This window comes from Mobula birostris, chromosome 28 (genome assembly GCF_030028105.1).
Source record: "Mobula birostris isolate sMobBir1 chromosome 28, sMobBir1.hap1, whole genome shotgun sequence".
Lineage (NCBI taxonomy): Eukaryota > Metazoa > Chordata > Chondrichthyes > Myliobatiformes > Myliobatidae > Mobula > Mobula birostris.
This window is the reverse complement of record NC_092397.1, coordinates 22,597,704-22,619,980: the sequence shown is the minus strand read 5'-3', so window position 1 is coordinate 22,619,980 and position 22,277 is coordinate 22,597,704. Positions and strand designations below refer to the sequence as shown.

At 46.9% G+C, this 22,277-nt stretch overlaps 1 non-coding gene across 1 annotated transcript; it reads right to left on the bottom strand.

Moving 5' to 3' along the window:
- Nucleotides 1-10,427: 10,427 nt before the first annotated feature.
- On the bottom strand, nt 10,428-10,499 carry trnaa-ugc (transfer RNA alanine (anticodon UGC)). Its single transcript has one exon. It is a non-coding gene; the product is annotated as a tRNA-Ala (tRNA).
- Between the last annotated feature and the right edge of the window lie 11,778 nt (nt 10,500-22,277).

Sequence of the window (22,277 nt, the reverse complement as noted above, 5' to 3'; positions counted from 1 at the left end):
GGTGGGGTTCTGCAGCGCGCAGCTCTCCGGTGAAATGATATTGTATTTGTAAGTAGGATGCCGTGCACTATTCTGATTTGATGGAGACAGACGTGAGGAGCACAGAGGAACATCTGGAGAAACTTCTGAAAGGCCCGGTTCGCTGCCGCAGCTACTGTGCGATCGAGAATCTCAGGAGGGACGGCCTCAAAATCCCCGGTTTTGCATGTTGCTGGCAACCGGGGTTGGACTCGAAGCGTTCAGCAGAGATGGTGCTCGGTGCTCGGTGTCGGAGGGCTGGTTGGAGGCTCGAAGTTTTCGGACGACTCAGAGTCCGACTTTGGTCGGGCATGGCAGGGAGAGTTTTCTTCCTTCTCCCGTCTGCGTGAGATGTGGGACTTTCGAGAGACTTTGAATTTTTTTTTACTGTGCCCATGGCCTGTTCTTCATCAAGTTATGCTATTGTTTGCACTGCTGTAACTATATGCTTTCATTATGTGTTTTTTGTTAGTTTTTCAGTCTTGGTCTGTCCTGTGTTTCTGTGATATCACACTGGAGGAATATTGTACATTTCTTAATGCATGCATACTAAATGACAATAAATGAGGACTGCGTGTCCTCATAATCTAATCTAATCTAATCTCTTTTTCCCGCTACTATCATTTGATTTGAGTTAATTAGATGATTCCCTTCTGATTCTTGTGTAAATGGATTTGGTTGGCGGAATGATGTCTTTCTTTTATGGAAGTTCATATGGCGTATAGTTCCGTGTTTGTACACCAAATAGGTTTTTCTTTTGTTAGGGGTTGATTTTTTTCTGTTTGTTTGTTTTGGTTAGCAGGGGTCCTTTATCCTTCTTTCTTTTTTCCAAAAAAAATAGTTTTAACATTTTGTTTTTTTTTTAATCATTATTGATATATTGTTTAACTTGGTTGATAGTTTAACTCTTATTGTACATATTGATATGTCGACTCGATTACTTCAATGTATTTTTGATGTTGTTGATTTTCAATAATAATTAATAAAAAAGATTTAAAAAGAAAGAGTTACAGAGTCTAATAGTAAAGGAGACGGTTCACTGCCCGAATCTCCACTCAATCATGAGGCGATTGCGGTACAGTGGTGAGCATAGCTGCTTCCCAACCAGTAGAGTCGAGTTCGATTCTCGGCCATTTAAAAATCTACAATTTTAGACTATAAAATAAACTCTTTCAGAACACTATGCACATGGAAACACGAAAAAATCTGCAGATGTTGGAATTTCAAGCAGCGCACACAAAAGTTGCTGGTGAACGCAGCCGGCCAGGCAGCATCTCTAGGAAGAGGTACAGTCGACGTTTCGGGCCGAGACCCTTCGTCAGGACTAACTAAAGGAAGAGCTAGTAAGAGATTTGAAAGTGGGAGAGGGAGGAGGAGATCCGAAATGATAGGAGAAGACAGGACGAGGAGGGATGGAGCCAAGAGCTGGAATGTTGATTGGCAAAAGGGCTATGAGAGGATCATGGGACAGGAGGCCCAGGGAGAAAGAGAGGGGGAGGGTGGAAGCCCAGAGGATGGGCATGGGGCTTGTGAGAGGTACAGAGGGAAAAAAAGGAGAGAGAGATAAAGAAAGTGTGTATATAAATAAATAAATAAATAAATAACTTATGGGGTACGAGGGAGAGATGGGGCATTAGTGGAAGTTTGAGAAGTCAATGTTCATGTCATCAAGTTGGAGGCTACCCAGATGGAAGATAAGATGTTGTTCCTCCAACCTGAGTGTGGCTTCACCTTTACAGTAGAGGAGGCCGTGGATAGACATGTCAGAGTGAGAATGGGACGTGGAATTAAAATGTGTGGCCACTGGGAGATTCTGCTTTCTCTGGTGGACAGGGCGTAGGTGTTCAGCGAAACGATCTCTCAGACTGCGTCAGGTCTCGCCAATATATAGAAGGCCGCATCGGGAGCACCGGACGCATAATATCACCCCAGCCGACTCACAGGTGAAGCGTCGCCTCACTTGGAAAGACTGTCTGGGGCTCTGAAAGGTAGTGAGGGAGGAAGTGTAAGGGCATGTGTAGCACTTGTTCGGCTTACAAGGATAAGTGCCAGAAAGGGCATTGGTGGGGAGGGATGGGGGTGGGGGGGACGAATGGACGATGGAGTCGCGTTGGGAGAGATCCCTGCGGAAAGCGGGGGGTGGGGGGCGGGAAAGATGTACTTAGTGGTGGAATCCCGCTGGAGGTGGCCGAAGTTACGGAGAATTATATGTTGGACCCGAAGGCTGGTGGAGTGGTAGGTGAGGACCTAGTGGCGTGGCGGGGGGATGGAGTGAGAGCATTTGTGAGTGAAATGGGGGAGATGCGTTTGAGAGCAGAGTTGATAGTGGAGTAAGGGACGCCCCTTTCTTTAAAAAAGGAAGACATCTCCTTCGTCTTGGAATGAAAAGCCTCATCCTGAGAGCAGATGCGGCGGAGACGGAGGAATTGCCGGAAGGGGATGGCATTTTTGGAAGAGAGAGGGTGAGAAGAGGAATAGTCCAGATAGCTGAGAGAGTTAGTAGGCTTATAGCAGACATCAGTAGATAAGCTGTCTCCAGAGATAGAGACAGAAAGATCCAGAAAGGGGAGGGAAGTGTCGGAAATGGACCAGGTAAACTTGAGGGCAGGGTGAAAGTTGGAGCCGAAGTTAATGAAGTCACTGAGCTTAGCATGCGTGCAGGAAGCAGCGCCAATGCGGTCATCAATGTAGCGAAGGAAAGGTGGGGACAGATACCAGAATAGTTTAGGAACATAGATTGTTCCATAAACCCAACAAAAAGGCAGGCATAGCTAGGGCCCATACGGGTGCCCATAGCTACACCTTTAGTTTGGATGATGTGGGAGAAGCCAAAGGAGAAATTATTAAGAATAAGGACTAATTCCGCTAGACGACGAAGAGTGGTGGTAGAGGAGAACTGGTTAGGTCTGGAATCCAAAAAGAAGCGGAAAGCTTCTAGACCTTCCTGATGGGGAATGGAAGTATATAGGGACTGGAGATCCATGGCGAAAATAAAGCAGTGGGGGCCAATGAACTTAAAATCATCGAAAGGTTTAAGAGCATGAGAAGTGTCACGAACATAGGTAGGAAGGGATTGAACAAGGGGGGATAAAACCATGTCGAGGTATGCAGAAACGAGTTCGGTGGGGCAGGAGCAAGCTGAGACAATGGGTCAGCCATAACAGGCAGGTTTGTGGATCTTGGGTAGGGGGTAGAAATGGCAAGTGCGAGGTGTGGGAACTATACGGTTGGTAGCAGTGGATGGGAGATCTCCTGAGTGGATAAAGTCGGTGATGGTGTGGGAGACAATGGTCTGGTGCTCCTTAGTGGGGTCATGATCGAGAAGTAAATAAGAGGAGGTATTCGCGAGATGTCGCTGTGCCTCGGCAAGGTAGAGGTCAGCACGCTAGATTACAACAGCACCCCCCTTATCGGCGGGTTTTATAGAAAGGTTAGGATTAGTGTGGAGGGAGTGGAGAGCGGAGAGTTCGGAATCAGTAAGGGTGGAATGGGAACGAGGTGCGGTGAAGTTGAGACGGTTGATGTCCCGTCGGCAGTTAGCAATAAAGAGATCTAGGGCAGGCAGGAGACCAGAGGGGGCCGTCCACGAAGAGGAGGAGGGTTGAAGACGGGAGAAGGGGTTATATGTGGGGGTGGAAGAGTCCTTGCCGAGGAAGTAGGCTCGGAGATGGAGCCGGCGGAAGAAGAGTTCAGCGTCATGGCGAACGCGGAACTCGCTGAGGTTTGGGCGAAGGGGGACAACGGTGAGGCCCTTAGTGAGGACAGAGCGTTCGGTCTCAGACAGTTGAAGGTCGGAGGGGATAGTAAAGACCCGGCACGGATGAGAAGTGGGACCAGAGGGGGGAGGGGGGAGGAGGCTGGTGGTGTAAGTGGAGAGGGGAGAGTTGGGGTGAGAGGAAGAAGGAGCCGCCGAGGACCCAGGAGTAGCTGATGGGATGTGAGGGAGACGGGGTTGCAGAGGGGTGGTGGGGAAAGGGGAGGCGGGAGTCACAATAGCAGCACCTGAGGACCTGGCCTGCAGTTTAAGGCTGTAATCTTGAGAGTTCGGATCAGAGGCGGGAAGATCTCCCATCCACTGCTACCAACCTTATATTTCCCACACCACGCACATCCTGTTCCTACCTCCTACCCACGATCCACAAACCTGCCCGTCCAGGTAGACCCATTGTCTCAGCCTGCTCCTACCTCACCGAACTCATTTCTGCATACCTCGACACTGTTTTCCTTCGCTACATCGACGACTGCATTGGCGCTGTTTCCTGCACGCATGCTGAGCTCATTGACTTCATTACCTTTACCTCCAACTTTCACCCTGCCCTCAAGTTTACCTTGTCCATTTCCGACACCTCCCTCCCCTTTCTAGATCTTGTTTTCTATATCTCTGGAGACAGCTTATCTACTGTGTGTGCTATAAGCCTACAGACTTTCACAGCTATCTGGACTATTCCTCTTCTCACCTCGTCTCTTGCAAAAATGCCATCCCCTTCTCGCAATTCCGCCGTCTCCGCTGCATCTGCTCTAAGGATGAGGCTTTTCATTCCAAGACGAAGGAGATGTCCTCCTTTTTTATAGAAAGGACTTCCCTTCCTCCACCATCAACTCTGCTCTCAAACGCATTGAACACATTTCACGCACATCTGCTCTCACTTCATCCTCCCGCCACCCCACTAGGAATAGGGTTCCTCTTGTCCTCACCTACCACCCCACCAGCCTCCGGGCCCAACATATAATTCTCTGTAACTTCCGCCACCTCCAACGGATCCCATCACTAAGCACATCTTTCCCTCCTCCTCTCTCTGCTTTCCGCAGGGATCAATCCCTACGCGACTCCATTGTCTATTCGTCACCACCCTTCCCCCAGTCCCTACCCACCGATCTCCCTCCTGGCACTTATACTTGTAATCGGAACAAGTGCTACACATGCCCTTACACTTCCTCCCTCACTGAGAGAAAGAGTTCTCTCTTTCCCAGTGGTGACGAATGGGTCACCGCCTGAAACATTAAATTTGTTTTCCTTTGTACAAATGTGACCGACTCGTGAACTTCGCAGTGGAGCAGTAAGTCGCTGCTTTATTTAACTTGCGCGTTGATATGAACAAGAAGCGAAACGTCCCTGCTCCTGGGTTCACAAAACGACCCGGAGAGTTGCAGTGAGATCCGTGAGGCAGTACCAGCCACCGGCCACTAGAGGACACCGAGGGTCTGGGTCCTGTGTAGCAGCGCAGAACACTTCAGAGTTCAAAGTAAATTCATTATCAAAGCACAGAAATGCTAACATTAGATGCATTTTCTTGAGTGCAAAGAAACAGAATATAATCAATGAAAGAGTCACACAAAACGGACAATCAATGTAGAAAACATAACAGAATGTGAAAATACAAACACGGAAAATAATAATAATATAAAGCTAACCAATGGAACAACAACCCTCCATGGAAAACATCCCCATGATCTGAGCAGACAAGATGTGAAGAAGGAAACGTGGAACGCTTGGCTCAGAGTTGGAGACCTCTTCCCAGAAACAGTGGTGTTCGTTGTTGCCTATCGAGCATGAACAGGGTATACATTGTCCCAATGGTAATATCAACAACTATTTCCTCAAAGTCACTAGACAACAGCATTAAATATTTAGTCCACTAAAGCAATATTTCTGTAAATCTGCTGAAAACCACTATACTATACACCACTAGAATGGTCCGAAGTCCGGAGCTATTGAGGAATGAGTGTGCTTCAGCACCCCCGTACTTCAGGCTAGCTTGAGCTGAGAAAATAATAATAACAACAACAAAGCAAAAATATCGCTAGAATGAAATGTCGAGTTTGAAAGTGAGTTGTGGAAACAGTCTGTGTTGGTGTGAGTGAAGTTCAGTGAATTGATCCCTCTGGTTCAAGTGGCGATAACATAAATTTAAACATGAAATACATTGGTGCCCTGTAAGAGTTTCTGTTGGTGTGATCGTCCGTGTAAAATATTTTAATTCTATGCCAACATGAATGTAAGCAAGACAGGTCGTGGTAGTGTTCTGTTTTCTATATGTGGATTTTTTAAAAATGAATGTATTAGGAACAGCACGGAGCACACAAAACGGACACAAAAGGCCACTGGATCACCAGCGTCCCTGGATAAGCTGGAACCACCAACATTTCGGATAAGAGACGAACAGCGGCTGACTGATTGTATCGCAGAGGCCACCTGAATAAAAGCAGAGCACATGGGCACTTCCTGGTTTTGGAGGCGGCGAACAAAGTTCGGTGTTTCGACTGGCTTTTTACAATCTGTATCCCTGGGAGGGATCAGGGAGTCAAAACAGATATAAAGACGTCGTCGGCAGGATTTGAACCTGCGCAGGGAAACCCCAATGGATTTCTAGTCCATCGCCTTAACTACTCGGCCACGACTACAAGTTCTTCACAGATGGATTCAATTCCCGGAGTCAGATAAACAGGGTTGATTCTCAACTAAAAGCGGGGATTGCTGGAAATATTCAACAGATCTGTTAGCGTCTGTGAAGAGAGAAACCGAAATCACGTTCAGCTCAATGACCTTTCACCAGGAAATCAGTCACTGAATTGGATGGATGGAATCTCAGTCAGAGCGGAGCAGGACCGGGAGATGTAGAATCCTCGTGGGGAGTGGGGGGGGGGGAGGTGGTTAAGAAGTTGCTTGGGTCAGAAGACCCCAATGTGAGTTGTTTTTTTTTTATATAAGCTTTCGAATTGCAGCCACGGATGTCTGCTGACTGTTATTTAGGTTATAAATACAGGAGATTCTGCAGATCCCGGGGCAAGTCACCAGGTCTGACAGCATCTCTGGGGAGGAGGAAACAGTCCATATTTCGTGCGCAGATGCCCGTTGAGTTCCTGCTGCATTTTGTGGATGCTACGTCGGTCAGTCTCGACGTTACCAGCAGCGACCGCAGTCTGAGGCGAACCGGAGAACACACCCACACTCCGGGATTAATGTTGTCCATTCCCGAGTCTGTATCACCTCCCAATCCGTCCATATGATCGAATAGAACATAGAACATAGAATAGTACAGTACAGTACAGGCCCTTCGGCCCACAATGTTGTATCGACCCTCAAACCCTGCCTCCCATATAACCCCCCACCTTAAATTCCTCCATATACCTGTCCAGTAGGCCCTTAAACTTCACTAGTGTATCTCCCTCCACCACTGACTCAGGCAGTGCATTCCACGCACCAAACGCTCTCTGAGTAAAAAACATTCCTCTAATTTGCCTCTTGAACTTCCCACCCCTTACCTTAAAGTCATGTCCTCTTGTATTGAGCAGTGATGCCCTGGGGAAAAGGCGTTGGCTATCCACTCTATCTATTCCTCTTATTATCTTGTACACCCCTATCATGTCTCCTCTCATCCTCCTTCTCTCCAAAGAGTAAAGCCCTAGCTCCCTTCATCTCTGATCATAATGCATACTTTCTCAACCAGGCAGCATCCTGGTAAATCTCCTCTGTACCCTTTCCAATGTTTCCACATCCTTCCTATAGTGAAGTGACCAGAGTTTGGCCTAACCAGAGTTTTATAGAGTCGCATCATTACATCGCGACTCTTAAACTCTATCCTTCGACTTATGAAAGCTAACACCCCATAGGCTTTCTTAACTACCCTATCCACCTGTGAGGCTACTTTCAGGGATCTGTGGACATGCACCCCGAGATCCCTCTGCTCCTCCACACTACCAAGTATCCTGCCATTTACTTTGTACTCTGCCTTGGAGTTTGTCCTTCCAAAATGTACCACCTCACTTTCTCCGGGTTGAACTCCATCTGCCATTTCTCAGCCCATTCCTGCATCCTATTAATGCCTCCCTGCAATCTTTGACAATCCTCTGCACTATCTACAAAACTACCAAAATTTGTGTCGTCTGCAAACTTGCCAACCCACACTTCTACCCCCACATCCAGCTCGTTAATAAAAATCACGAAAAGTAGAGGTCCCAAAACAGATCGCTGTGGGACGCCACTAGTCACAATCCTCCAATATGAATGTACTCCCTCAACCACGACCCTCTGCCTTCTGCAGGCAAGCCAATTCTGAATCCACCTGGCCAAACGTCCCTGGATCCCATGCCTTCTGACTTTCTGAATAAGCCTACTGTGTGGAACCTTGTCAAATGCCTTACTAAAATCCATATAGATCACATCCACTGCACTACCCTCATCTATATGCCTGGTCACCTCCTCAAAGAACTCTATCAGGATTGTTAGACAGGATCTGCCCTTCACAAAGCCACGCTGACTGTCCCTGATCAGACCATGATTCTCTAAATGCCTATAGATCCTATCTCTAAGAATCTTTTCCAACAGCTTTCCCACCACAGACGTAAGGCTCATTGGTCTATAATTACCCGGACTATCCCTACTACCTTTTTTGAACAACGGGACACCATTTGCCCCCCTCCAATACTCCGGTACCATTCCCGTGGACAACCAGGACATAAAGATCCTAGCCAGAGGCTCAGCAATCTCTTCTCTCGCCTTGTGGAGCAGCCTGGGGAATGTTCCGTCAGGCCCCGGGGACTTACCTGTCCTAATGTATTTTAACAACTCCAACACCTCCTCCCCCTTAATATTAACATGCTCCAGAACATCAAACTCACTGATATTGTCCTCACCATCATCAAGTTCCCTCTCATTGGTGAATACGGTAGAGAAGTATTCATTGAGGACCTCGTTCACTTCCACAGCCTCCCGGCACATCTTCCCACCTTTATCTCTAATCAGTCCTACCTTCACTCCTGTCATCCATTTTTTCTTCACATAATTGAAGAATGCCTTGGGGTTTTCCTTTACCCTACTCACCAAGGCCTTCTCACGCCCCCTTCTTGCTCTTCTCAGCCCCTTCTTAAGCTCCTTTCTTGCTTCCCTATATTCCTCAATAGACCCATCTGATCCTTGCTTCCTAAATCTCATGTATGCTGCCTTCTTCCACCTGACTAGATTTTCCATCCCACTTGCCACCCATGATTCCTTCACCCTACCATTCTTTAGCTTCCTCACCGGGACAAATTTATCCCTAACATCCCGCAAGAGATCTCTAAACATCGACCACATGTCCATAGTACATTTCCCTGCAAAAACATCATCCCATTTCACACCCGCAAGTTCTAGCCTTATAACCTCATAATTTGTCTTTCCCGAATTAAAAATTTTCCGGTCATCTCTGATTCTATCCTTTTCCATGATAATGCTAAAGGCCAGGGAGCGGTGGTCACTGAACCCCAGATGCTCACCCAATGAGAGATCTGTGACCTGACCCGGTTCATTACCTAGTACTAGATCTAGTATGGCATTCCCCCTGGTCGGCCTGTCCACATACTGTGACAGGAATCCGTCCTGGGCACACTTAACAAACTCTGCCCCATTTAAACCCTTGGAACTAATCAGGTGCAAATCAATATCAGGGAAGTTAAAGTCACCCATGATAACAACCCTGTTATTTTTGCACCTTTCCAAAATCTGCCTCCCAATCTGCTCCTCTGTATCTCTGCTGCTACCAGGGGGCCTATAGAATACCTCCAATAGAGTAACTGTTCCCTTCCTGTTCCTGACTTCCACCCATATTGACTCAAAAGAGGATCCTGCTACATTACCCACCCTTTCTGTAGCTGTAATAGCATCCCTGACCAGTAATGCCACCCCTCCTCCCCTTTTTCCGCCCTCTCTATCAATTTTAAAGCACAGAAATCCAGGAATATTGAGAATCCATTCCTGCCCTGGTGCCAGCCAAGTCTCTGTAATGGCCACTACATCATAATTCCATGAATGTATCCAAGCTCTCAGTTCATCACCTTTGTTCCTGATGCTTCTTGCATTGAGGTACATACATTTCAGCCCTTCTACCTGACTGTCTTTACACCGTTTATTCTGCTTCTCTTTCCTCAAAGCTTCTCTGAATGAAGGCCAGAATTCCATCAGTTTTGAATAAACAGCAAATGTCTGGGTCTCAACGTGAAAGTGAATTGCTATCAGCAGTTCTCTCTCTCCTCTGCGGGACTTGCCGTCGGGTTCCTTACGATTCTCGTACTAGACCGTTTAGCAAGTGGTTAGAAGTCTTTCAATGATGCTCCTGTGAAATAAAAACATTTTAGAATGGAGTTTGGGGAAGTCTCACTGGCTTCAGTCTCCTCAGGAAGTGGACACGCCGGTGCGCTTTCTTGCTGTTCTCTGTGGCGTTCAGGCGGCGGGTTTGGTGGTCCGCTCTGTCTCTCTCGAGGAGCCGTTTATTTGCGTTAATGAGCGGTCAGTCTGCACCTTCCAAATGAATCATCTCTTTAGTCTTGTCCGCGGTGAGACTCAACGTCAAGGTTTATGTGTGCCGCGGTACCGCTGTACGATCATTGTGCCGACTGCAAACCTGATGATTGTCCAAAATTCCAGCTCACTGGCGTGGAGATGCCGGGGATCGAACCCGGGACCTCATACATGCAAAGCATGCGCTCTTCCACTGAGCTACATCCCCAATTGAAATACAGAAGTGTTCAGGTCCAAACCTTCCTGCATATCACAACTGAGCAGTGCAACACGGATAATGGCTGATGGCCACAGTCATTCGGCCCCGAGTCTGCTCCACCATCCAGTGCGATCATATTTGATCCTTGTTCAGTTCTCTTCCCAAACACCATGGTAAATTTTGTGGAATGAAACCAAGTAGACTCCAGCAGAATGATCACGGAAAATAAAGCATGTGCCACGTTCTGAAGCATAGTTTGAATGGTCTCCTCGTGAAAAAAAGATGGACGCCTCACAATCTCCCTCGTTATGACGCGCCACCTTATTATTTTCCCGCACTGTGATTTCTCTGTGGCTGTTTCACTTTATTCTGCATTTAATTAATGATGAACCTTGTTCTCAGACAATGCTCTGTGTCATGATATGATGTCTATGAAAGCAACTCACATAAAAAATGCTGGTGAACGCAACAGGTCAGGCAGCATCTCTAGGAAGACGTACAGTCGACGTTTCGAGCCGAGACCCTGCGTCAGGACTAACTAAAAGAGGAGATAGTAAGAGTTTGATGTCTATGAAAAGTATAAAACAGAAGCCTTTTGTCACATATTGTATCTGGCAAAAATAAAACAATTTAAATCCCCACTGAACTCTGTACGGCAGCAGAAAGGGAGCATCCCCCCATTCCACCCCCACCCACTATCCCAGCAGACAATCAAATGCACCGAAAAAGCTGCTGGATCACCAGACACCCTGGCTGGGCTCGAACCAGCACCTTGCGGTTAACAGCCGAACGCGCTCACCGATTGCGCCACCAAGACAGGGAGTGAAAAAGGATTAAATGATCCATTTCTTCGTTGGACGGTGTTGACTAGTAGTCGATGCTAGGACACGGATTTTCACAATCTACGTTAATGAATGATTTCCATCAGAGAGTCGCGAACACCATAAAAAGAAAACGTCAGGAACAAATATTTGTCCGACTTAGAAGCTTTGCGGAGAATTCCTGGGATGTCCGGACTGTCTTACGCAGAGAGGTTAGAGAGACTGGGCTTGTACACGCTGGAATTAAGGCTATTGAGGGGGGATCTGATTGAGACATATAAGATTATTAAGGGATTGGACAAGATAGAGGCAGGAAATATGTTCCAGATGCTGGGAGAGTTCAGTACCAGAGGGCATGGTTTAAGATTAAGGGGTAGGTCATTTAGGACAGAGTTGAGGAGGAACTTCTTCTCCCAGAGAGTTGTGGAGATGTGGAACGCGCTGCCTCAGAAGGCAGTGGAGGCCAATTCTCTGGATGCTTTCAAGAAGGAGCTAGATAGGTATCTTATGGATAGGGGAATCAAGGGTTATGGGGACAAGGCAGGAACCGGGTATTCATAATAGATGATCGGCCATGATCTCAGAATGGCAGTGCAGGCTCAAAGGGCCAAATGGTCTACTCTGTACCTATTGTCTATTGTCTATAAATTCATATCGCATCTGCAAACGACTCGGCCACAACTACACACTCCTCACAAATGGGCTGGCCAGGCAGGAGGGCATTTTACATGGAAAGTGGTCGCTGTGTTCCGGAACGTATGGGGAGTGTATCGATCCTGGGGTCGGAGAAAACAGGACAATTACTGAAGTAACATCTGAAACTGCCGGAAATATTCCACAGCTCAGGCAGCGTCTGTAGAGGGAGAAACGGAGTTCACGTTTCAGGTCGATGACCTTTCACCCTGAGCTCTGGGCGCGGAGTTGGAAGAGAGAATCTCACTCAGTCTCTGGCGGGTGGCCTGAGCTGGGCGAAGGCGTCGGTTTCATTCTCCTCCTCCTTTCTAACTCGTTGAACCGTACTCCTTAAATCGAGCGTATGACCGGCCTTTGCTTAAAGTTTAAAGTATAGCAGAGGTGGATGATGGAAATATTTTAGCGAACATGGGACTCTGTCACTGAGGGTTACACTGAATGGCGCTGAGATACAGAGTCGCTGAGGGGATATCTGAAGAAGCTGAACACCGATCGCGAGATTCTCCCTTCCCGGGGTCACTGCAGACCGGACTGTTCCACATCCCCGATGAACCGATCATTTCAACATCAAACTCCGACTTAACCTCCTTAACACTTTTTGTTTTAATTTGAAAATTCGGTTTGAAATGGCATTTAATATGGAAACAGCAAAATTAATCCCTCGTCGGGGAAATGAAACCCTCATTTTCCGTGACGAGCGAGTATACTAACCAGTGATGAGAAACCAGCGCGAAAGTAAATCTCTTATTCAGATGTCCGAACACACGAGATCTCAAGGGGTCTAACTGATATTTGTTCGGCGACTGCGAAACCGGAGCTTTTCAGACATAATACATTTCTTCCTCTGCGACCAGAGAGGTCTCGGGAATCCTGTCCGAATCAGCTACTTCTTTGTCGAGCACTGGCCACAGGATACGTTCCCATTTGTGCCTGATTGTGCATTGGGATGAAGAGCATTCCCCAACAGGATTTATTGTCTGAGTAATCGATTCAGGGAACGGTTGGAAAGAGAGAGGTGGGGGTGGGGGGTGGAGAGAGAGAGAGAGAGAGAGAGAGAGAGAGAGAGAGAGAGAGAGAGAGAGAGAGAGAGAGGGGGGGGGGGAGAGAGAGAAGCTCCTCTGCAAGGTCTTCTCATCTTTTTCTCCAGTCCTGATGAAGGGTCTCGGGCGGAAACGTTGAGTGTACTCTTTTCCATAGATGTCACCTGGCCTGCTGAGTTCCTCCAGCATTTTGTTTGTGTTGCTGTTCATTTTCTTTCTTTTCCAGTTGGGCCGAACGGGCATCCACCGGCAACATCAAATCTCTTCTTTCTGCAAATGTTGCCTACCCACTGCGTGTTTCCAGCATTTTTCTCTTTTTATACAAGACACGGACTTATTCTGCAGAGAATAGATGACATTCTGATACCTCAATGCACAATCGGTTAATATTTCCAACCAAACAGAAACCTCCGCAAAAAATAAAAAGGATAACGTATAAAAGTACAGTCCAGCCGAAAGCCAATGGATTTCCTTGCATCTACCAATAATGGGATGGCCTCGTGTTTTAAAGCGCACTGACAGAAAATTGTTGTTGGCAGCAGTTGAGATAGCAGAGGATGGTTTCGATCCATCGACCTCTGGGTTATGGGCCCAGCACGCTTCCGCTGCGCCACTCTGCTATGGAAAAAAAACAGCATTGCTCTCCCATGAATGATGTGCAACCTCTTGCGTTTGTTTGTGTATGCGCGCGTATCATTCTGTGTGTGTTTGCGTTTGTGTGTGTTGATATAGGTGTGTGTTTTTGCGTAACTGTATATGTCTGGATCTACATTTCAGTCTGTGTCTCTGTCTGTCTATGTTTGTTTCGGTGCCTGTATATACCTTTGTCTTGTCTATGTCTGTACATGTCTGGGTTTGTGTCTGTATGTCTGTGTCTGTACAATGTCTGCATCTCTGTCTGTGTCTGTTTCTGTTTATGTCTGTGTCTGTGCCTCTATATGTTTAGGTCTTGTCTGTATCTGTACATGTCTGGGTCTGTGTCTGTGTCTGTCTATGTCTGGGTCTGTGTCTGTGTCTGTCTATGTCTGTGTCTGTGCCTCTATATGTTTAGGACTTGTCTGTATCTGTACATGTCTGGTTCTGTGTCTGTGTCTCTCTATGTCTGGGTCTCCCTCTGTGTCTGTCCATGTTGCATCAATTCCATTTCCCCCTTATTCCTACCCACTTACTTCACTTTCTGTCGTTAATTCTGTCTCCACTTTCGGTTCTTTCTTCCTTACATTCTGGACCACCCTGTTATTCTCTCGGTGTCGTTTATGTTTTACCCCATCTTGCACCTCGTTCCCGATATTTGCCGGGGAATGTGGTTTCTCTTATTTAATTGTTAACATGGACAATTCATCCCTCTTGTGGGGCTTCTTATCAATAACAACATTTTGAGCCACACTCGGGAATCACTACGATCAATCCCGAGGTCCCATTAACGTTCTAATCCTGTCCTGATCATTGAATGAATGTTGGATTTCCAAGTTCACCTCGTCTCCCTGTGAACGGAACTCGCGGGTTTAGACGTTGACTAGGTTTCTGCATCGCAATCACAGACCTCAAACCATCCCTTCATCGGGATTTAGTTAGACCATAAGACCATAAGACATAGGAGCAGAAATCGGTCATTCAGCTCATCGAGTCTGCTCCGCCATTCCATCCCGGCTGATCTCGGATCCCACTCAACCCTATACACTTGCCTCCACCGCAATCTGCGGCTGAGCATTCCACAGATTTGTTACTCTCTGGCTAAAACAAAATCCTCCTCACCTCAGTCTAAAAGGTCGCCCCTCAATTTTGAGGATGTTCCCTCTAGTTCTGGACACCCCCACCATAGGAATTATCCTCTCCACGTCCACATAATCTTGGTTCTTCCACATTTAGTAGGTTTCAATGAGAATTGTAGTTGTTGCTGTAACGTTCAGAACACCACGGCCGAGCTTTCGTCCCTTCCTTAAAAGTGGGGGTGTTTTTAGAATTTCCCTACCGAGGACTGATATGCAGCAAGGAACCATTCTTAACTATCCCACGTGTTACAGGTTTATCGTGGCGCCTTTACGACGGCAATGAAAGGTCAACGATAGTGCGGGAAATTTCTTCATCTGGGATTTTCCGCCCAGATTTCAAACTTCACAAACAACTATGTGGACATGGGGGGGTTTGATTGATCCTTTTTGTATATGAAGATATGTCTGATCTGTCCGCTATTTATTCACATTGTGGGGAGCTGCGTCAGGGAGAAAAGGAGACGTGACTGTCTGACGGTCCCGCATCACTGACCTGTGAAATTTAAGGAGTTTAAGGCAAAGGGAAACAATAGTATTTTTTTCAAAAAAAAATATAAAGTCAGTGTATCAGTTTAAGAGGCCGATGTAAAGGCGGAAGAAGTAAATATTTCACCAAACGCAAGATTGCATATTAGTCCTGAATAGAAACAGAACATTTTTGGAAATTCGCATCCAAGCCAAATTAAAGAGAAAATATTTAAATAGGAAATCACTTGTCACATTCTTGCAGACTGAAACGGAATGATCATCAACTACACGAATAAACATTGTTCCCTGCAGTCGGGAATGCCGTCAACTATGTCGTGAGGATGTCAGGTTGTGGGTTTATTTATCTTGCACGATGACGTGAACGAAACATCCAGACACCTTGGTCGGAAAGTGACACAAAGAGAGCTAGAGAGGTCAATAAATCAGCTACTTGCCACAGAGGGCATGGGGGGGGGGGGGTGATGCGGGGAAGGGGTCTGTGTTACATCCACCTGCCACCAGAGGGCAGAGAGGAGCTGGTGTCCGAAGGAACCGCCGCAACGTGTAATGGTTGCAAGACAAGCGTTAGATATACTTGATGCCAAATGAGAGTTTGTATTGGTTTCATATTCCATGTTCTGTCCATTCATTTCATGGCAAACTGCATGCAAAGAAAGGTAGTATTCTATTTTATATATGCGGTTATCACTTTTAATGAATAAAACACACAACAGACAACAAAAGCTGCAGTATTTCCAGAGACTATGAGTGCCCTCGACCACTGATGTTCCGGTAACGCGCAAGGCTCTGATCGATTGTGCCACAGAGACATCCTGAAAGAAACTGGAATAAATCGGCTCTTCCTGGGTTTAGATACGGTGACCAGATATAGGTGTTTCCACTGGTTCTTTCACAATCCGTGTCCGTGAGACGGATCAGGGAGTCACGAAGAATATAAAACAAAAAATGAAGAGGCAGGTAATTTGTCAGGATTCAAAACTATGCAGAGACAACATAATCGATTTGTTATCTATCGCCTTAACAACTCTGCCACAATTACTATGTTCACATGTGACAGGAGTAGCAGTGATTCAGTGTCAGGCAAAGAGAAATGATCCTGAACTAAAAGCAGAAACTGCTGGAAATACTCAGCATCTGTGAAAGGAGAAACAGAGCCAATGTTTTGCTCGGTGACCTTTCACGCTGAAATCCATGGGGCATTTGGTCGGAGAAAAACTATATTATAGGGGGATAAGTTTTCATCATATCGCGATGACAAACACAAAGATCCCCACGTGGGCCTTAGCAGCTGGGACAAAGGTGTTTGCCGTTTCCCAGCTGTCCTGGAGAAGGCGGAGCCGGGCCTTATTCCTGTCACACTGATCTACGTGTGCTGAGGGAGCCCCCAGTGGGCTCTCAATGACGGGGCGCCAGGACACTGAAGCAGTGCGCAGGGACTGACTGCAATGGTGACGAATACAGGGTAGCAGGGGCCACCGTCCCGGATTTGTTTCACTCTCCTCCTACTTTCTCCCATCAGGTGCATTAGCACCACCTACTGTAATGGAGTATGAGGGGACGCTTAGTGGGGATCAGATGCGACCTCCCAAATCTATTTTAACTAAAACGTTCACCAGGGTCCTGCACGACTTAACCGTCTCTGCCTCAGGTACCAGTATTTCCTGCAAATTCCGCACCCCAGCTCGACCCATTAAATGCCTAAAAATCTTCCAACGTTCCAAAGAATATCTGTGGCACATCATGATCACACGTTCCACCGTCTCTGGGATATTACAAAAAAAAACACGACACATTCCCATACTACCCAACAAGTGCCAAAGAGGAGTGCAAACCCGTATGACCGATAGGTACATGGAGCTTAGACAAACAGAGGGCTATGCGCTAGGCATATCTATGCAGTTTACAGAGTAAGTTACATGGTCGGCACAATATTGTGAGCCGAAGGGCCTGTAATGCGCTGTAAATTTCTGTGTTCTGTGTCCCATTTTCTTGCCACACACATTAGAGCATATAGATCATAATACACTTCCATCAACAGATCAGCTATGGTCTCCTTGAAGATTTCGATTCCAAACTCTGCAGCACCGAGGCAGTGTCTGGGCAGTTCACAACTCTGTTTGACTTAAAGAACTCTCTCTCTCTCTCTTTCTGTATCTCAAGCTAGTCGTTCTCTCGTTCACTTTTAGTCATCCTGCAACTATTGTTCTTCCAATTTCGAGGACTATTTTTATTATTTTACCGGTCTTCACATTCTATTGATGGATAACACATTACTTTCCAACTGTCTTTTGAACTTTGTCAAATGTAAGACGTGTATAAAAGACGACTAGATCAGAAACACCAAACACAAAATGCTAGATGAACTCAGCAGAATTCTAGTGTGTTCCCTTGGATTTCCAGCATCTGCAGGTTTTCTCGTGTTTCGACATTGGCAACGTGGTCAATTGATCGTTTCCATCCCGACCTTTTTCTCCATTGTATCCGTATTGACCAGGATGAAGCTGAATGACTGAAGGACAGATCAAAATGGGAAACTACAGAAAAAGGTAGGTGTCGGACAGCGTCGCTGGTCTTCGTTGAATACTGATTAATTAGACAACAAAAATGAAATCCCTAAATGTAGCTGCTCCGTGACAAGGTTCAGTCTTTGTAATTAAAGCTACCGGCCTATTTCCACCAGAGACACTACTGAGGTAATGACAAAGAATTTTCATGTACACAGTATCTGTACATCAGAGACAATGGTGTTGAATCAAATTGTTTGTTCAAGTAACTGTAACTGAGAAAGTTAGTGAGGAGTATAACCGTATCCCTGGAGACTGAGCCTCTGTATAAATCAGGGTTGATGTGAAGCATCAGCTCAGTGTCTGCCGGAGCTGTGAATTCAGGAGCAACAGGAATCACAGATTCTCATGAAATGGTCTATCCAGTCATCTGGCGGATACGAGACCTTTACTATCCTATTATTTCAGCCTTTGGAATTCCCGGTAAGTCGCAGTGTCAGCTGCTGTTGGTGGGAAATAAAGTTTATTTCCAATGCTGTGATTGTTCCTGTCACTGCCACATACCAGTCCCAGTATTCCACATTTCAGGTTTGGATTGGAAACACCGGGACTATGGATTCTGGGATCTGGATCTAAAACAAACGGCTGCGGGAACTCAGGGATTCCGCCAGACTCTGTGGAACTGAGCGCGTCAGGCAGCGTTCTACCAGCGGTTTGTGATCCATAATGGGCTGTTCGGGTTTCTGTATTTTTGGTCTTGTAGCAGCTGCACTGAATTTCCAAATATTGTGTTGAAACAGCCCGCGGACATTCAGAAAATTGACTGATTGTCCGTATTTGTATATGAGCGATTGACTGAGTAAGGTGCGATGTTCAAACCATCGACTAGGAGAAACACTTTAGCAAATGTCAGGAGTTCCATGATGTCGATTTTTAATAACTTTGTTCAATATAACTGAACTGAATATAACTGACGGACTACACAATGAACGATTTGTTGAGCAGATTATCACAAGCGACGTGGTGCTTCATAGTTATCCATACTGTGAAATGTATTCTATTATATCTACACTGACACCGTTACAGACATCTGACTGCGGCATCGAGTTTGCTGCTGGACATTGAATTCCTCTTCCCTGCTTTTCTGCGATGGATTCAGTGGGAGGAATCATGACTGTCGTGAGGTTGTGTCAGAAATCAGTCAATGTTCTGTTGTACAGTGAGTGAGAAGGCAAAAGCTGGAATAGGAAACAAACTCGGGGAATGCTGGAAACACGAAACGCCAAGCAGGTTGTACAGAAAAAGAAACCAGTTAACACACGTGTCTGGGGTCTATCTGACAACAGTTCTGAGGAGAGATATTTTACCAGTTTTTTTCCCACATATTCTGTTTTACCTGAGTGAGCGTTTCCAGCATTTCTTGTTTTTGTTCTGTCCTTCGGCAGTTCTGTCCCTTACAGGGATCGCCATGGAAGTTGATGTTTGTCTAATGGAAGAATCCCGTCATCAGTGTCCGAACGAGACGCGGAAGGCACCGGCAGAAAATGTTCCATCCAGTATTGACTCAGAGGAGGTGGTTACGCGGTTTAAACTTTCCTCTGGCATTTCACATTTTGGTCATCAGTAAGTAATCCGTATTCAAATTATTTCACTGTATAAAGTCGTTCTATGTCTCCGCCAGCTCTGCGCCCTCTCTCGAGCCTCCCGCCGCTAAATCCAAGAATTAAGTGGAAACATTACAGGATCCGCACAACTGCAGAATTGGCTTCTGTTTGGATTTTCTCAAACTGCTGTTCCCTGCCTCTCTTCCACCGAACTTGTTGGCGATTGTGATCCTGTCCCGGGGAAAATGCAGTCTCTCGAAATGTATCACTCTGTACCTTGAGGGAATGGCAGCGGCCGATCTCCTGGTCGTTATTACGAATCCGCTGCTGAAGCGGACTGCTGAGATTTATTTTCCCCGATCATTCCTGCTCATCACTGCTGTGTGCAGACCCGTCACGTGGTTGATGTTTGCGAGCACTGCGACCTCAGTCTGGCTGACTGTCCCTTTCACCGTCGATCGATTTGTGGCTATTTGCTGTGAGAGGCTGAAAACAACATATTGCATCGAGAGAACGGCGACTGTGGTTATTGGGACAGTGAGTGTGCTGGCCTGTTTGGAGACTGTCCCCTGGGGCTTTGTGTACGGGGCTGGAGAAATAATTGATGGTGTTTCCTGGTATTGTATCTTAACAACGAGCTTCACAAACTCTCCGTCATGGGCCGCATTTTACATTTTTCACCGCATGTTCTACCCTTGCGCCCCTTTCATTCTGATGTTGCTGTTCAATATTCTGACTGTCAGGCGGATTCTAGCGGCCAGTCGAGCCCGCAGGGGGCTCCGGGGACAAAAGAGTGGAGAGAATGACAAGGACCAGGAGATGGAGAACCGACGCAAAGCCATCGCCTTGCTCTTCAGCATGACCGGTAGTTTCATATTGTTGTGGGCGACACTGGTGGTGTTTTCTAACTATAGACGGATTACAAAGAGTTTTGTTTATTCTGTCACAGATCCCCGTTACATCACAGAACACACAGCGGACATGCTGAAGATTCTCAGTTCCTGCACCAACACGTGTATTTACGCCCTGACTCAGAGCAAATTCTGAGAGGAACTAAAGAATGTGGTGAAATACCCACTGAATCGGATTTTGAAACTCACGAAACGTTAGAAATAAACGCTGTAAAGTATTACAATTTAACTGCCTTCGTACGCCCTATTCTAGCTCCCCACTTGTGGGTAAATGGAAACATTGTGATGAATAGAGTTACAAAACAAACACAAGAACACTAATGATCTGAAACATTCAGTCTGGTCTCCAGGAAACAGTTAATTTAGTCATGGTCCGGTCTGTGTAATCTACATTCCGGTTCACGGTCCGCTGCCTGTACCTTATTCCAGGTTTTCCGGTATTCCTCAGTTTCTGTTGAGACAGCTGATTCTCGTTTGGCTGGTCTCAAAATTGCTTCAAGATTGAGTCTCTGGCTGCTGGATTGTTGCTGTTCATACCCGCTGTGTGAATCCCTTCTGTTCCCCTTCCTTCTTTGACCCGCCAGAAGCCCTACCTCTCCTTGCCTTGCCTCGCTTGCCTCGTTTGAAGCTCTGCCTCGCCTGCACCGATGTCAAGTTCAATCGCCGGAGCAAGGTAAGGAACTGTCTATCGTTGTTTTGAATTTTCTATGTCCACGCCTTCGCGAGGTAGGTCAGGCTGTCTGACGCTGCCTTGTGTTGGGAACCGTCCTGTCATATTTTGTGTTCTGTGTTTCAGTCCCGGTCCTACGTCCTGTTTCCAAGGTGGGGCGGGGTGGGGTTTGGTCCCGGCTCTGTGTTCCATGTTCCGGTCTTTTCCTCGACCAAGTCAAGGCTTCGGGATCTCATCCAGTTCTAGCCACGTCCAAGAACCTTGTCCTGTCCAAGCCTCGGCTTTGTATTCTCGTCGTGTCCATGTGTCTCTCCCAGCCCAGGAGTACCTTGCCCAGCCCGGTGCTGGGGGTCCCTCGTCCTGTGCTGTGTTTCCATTGTCCTGTCCGGGAGTTTCATCTCCAGTCCTGTTGCTACTCCTCAGCTGTAGCCACGGCTTGTCCTCGCCTAGTTCTGGAGACGGAGTCCGAGTCAAGTCCCAGGTTCTGGGTCGTTGCCCAGTTTCTGGCTCGTAGTCCAAACCCAAGCCTCGAAAAAAAACACAGCCATGTCCAGTCCTGTAGCCACATCATGTCCTCACCTTGTTTCAGGGTCCGAGCCAGAGTCAAGACCCAGGTTCTAGGTCAGTCACCAGACTCTGACTCGGAGTCCAAGCCCAGGCTCCTAGTTCGCTTGTCCTGGTTCCGGTAAACTAGTCAAGTCCTAACCCAAGGCTGTGTTCTTCTCCCAGCTCCTAGTTTGCATCCAGTCACGTCCCTAACTCTAGTCTCTAGCCATGTCCAGTTCTTAGTAATTCAGTGTCTATGTCTTGCATTTGGGTCCGCTCCCAGCACCCCCACCATGACAAAACAGTCCAGCCAGACTTGGACCCAGCGACACAAACACTGTCGTTTAACACTCGCTATCGTGGGTTCTTTCTTGTCGAATGCCCACCCCCACCCACTCAAATATTCAATACTTTGGGAAGCGTTTTGGGTCTCCTGAAGGCTCCCATTAAGCGGGGAATGCTGTCATTGCCTGGTCCCTGAAATCCACATTCCGGTTCATGGTCCGGTCCATGTTCCTTATTCCAGGTATTCCGGTTTTCTCCACTTTCTTTTGAGGCAGCTGAATCTCGTTTAGCTGGCCTCGTAAACAACTTCAGGATTCAGTCTCTGGCTGCTGGATTGCTCCTGTCCATACCTCCTGACTGAATCCCGTCTGTTGCCTCGCCTGAACCCTTGCCTCGCCTGAAATCTTGCCTCGCATTGCCTCGTCTGAAGCCTTGCCTCGCCCTGCCTCGTA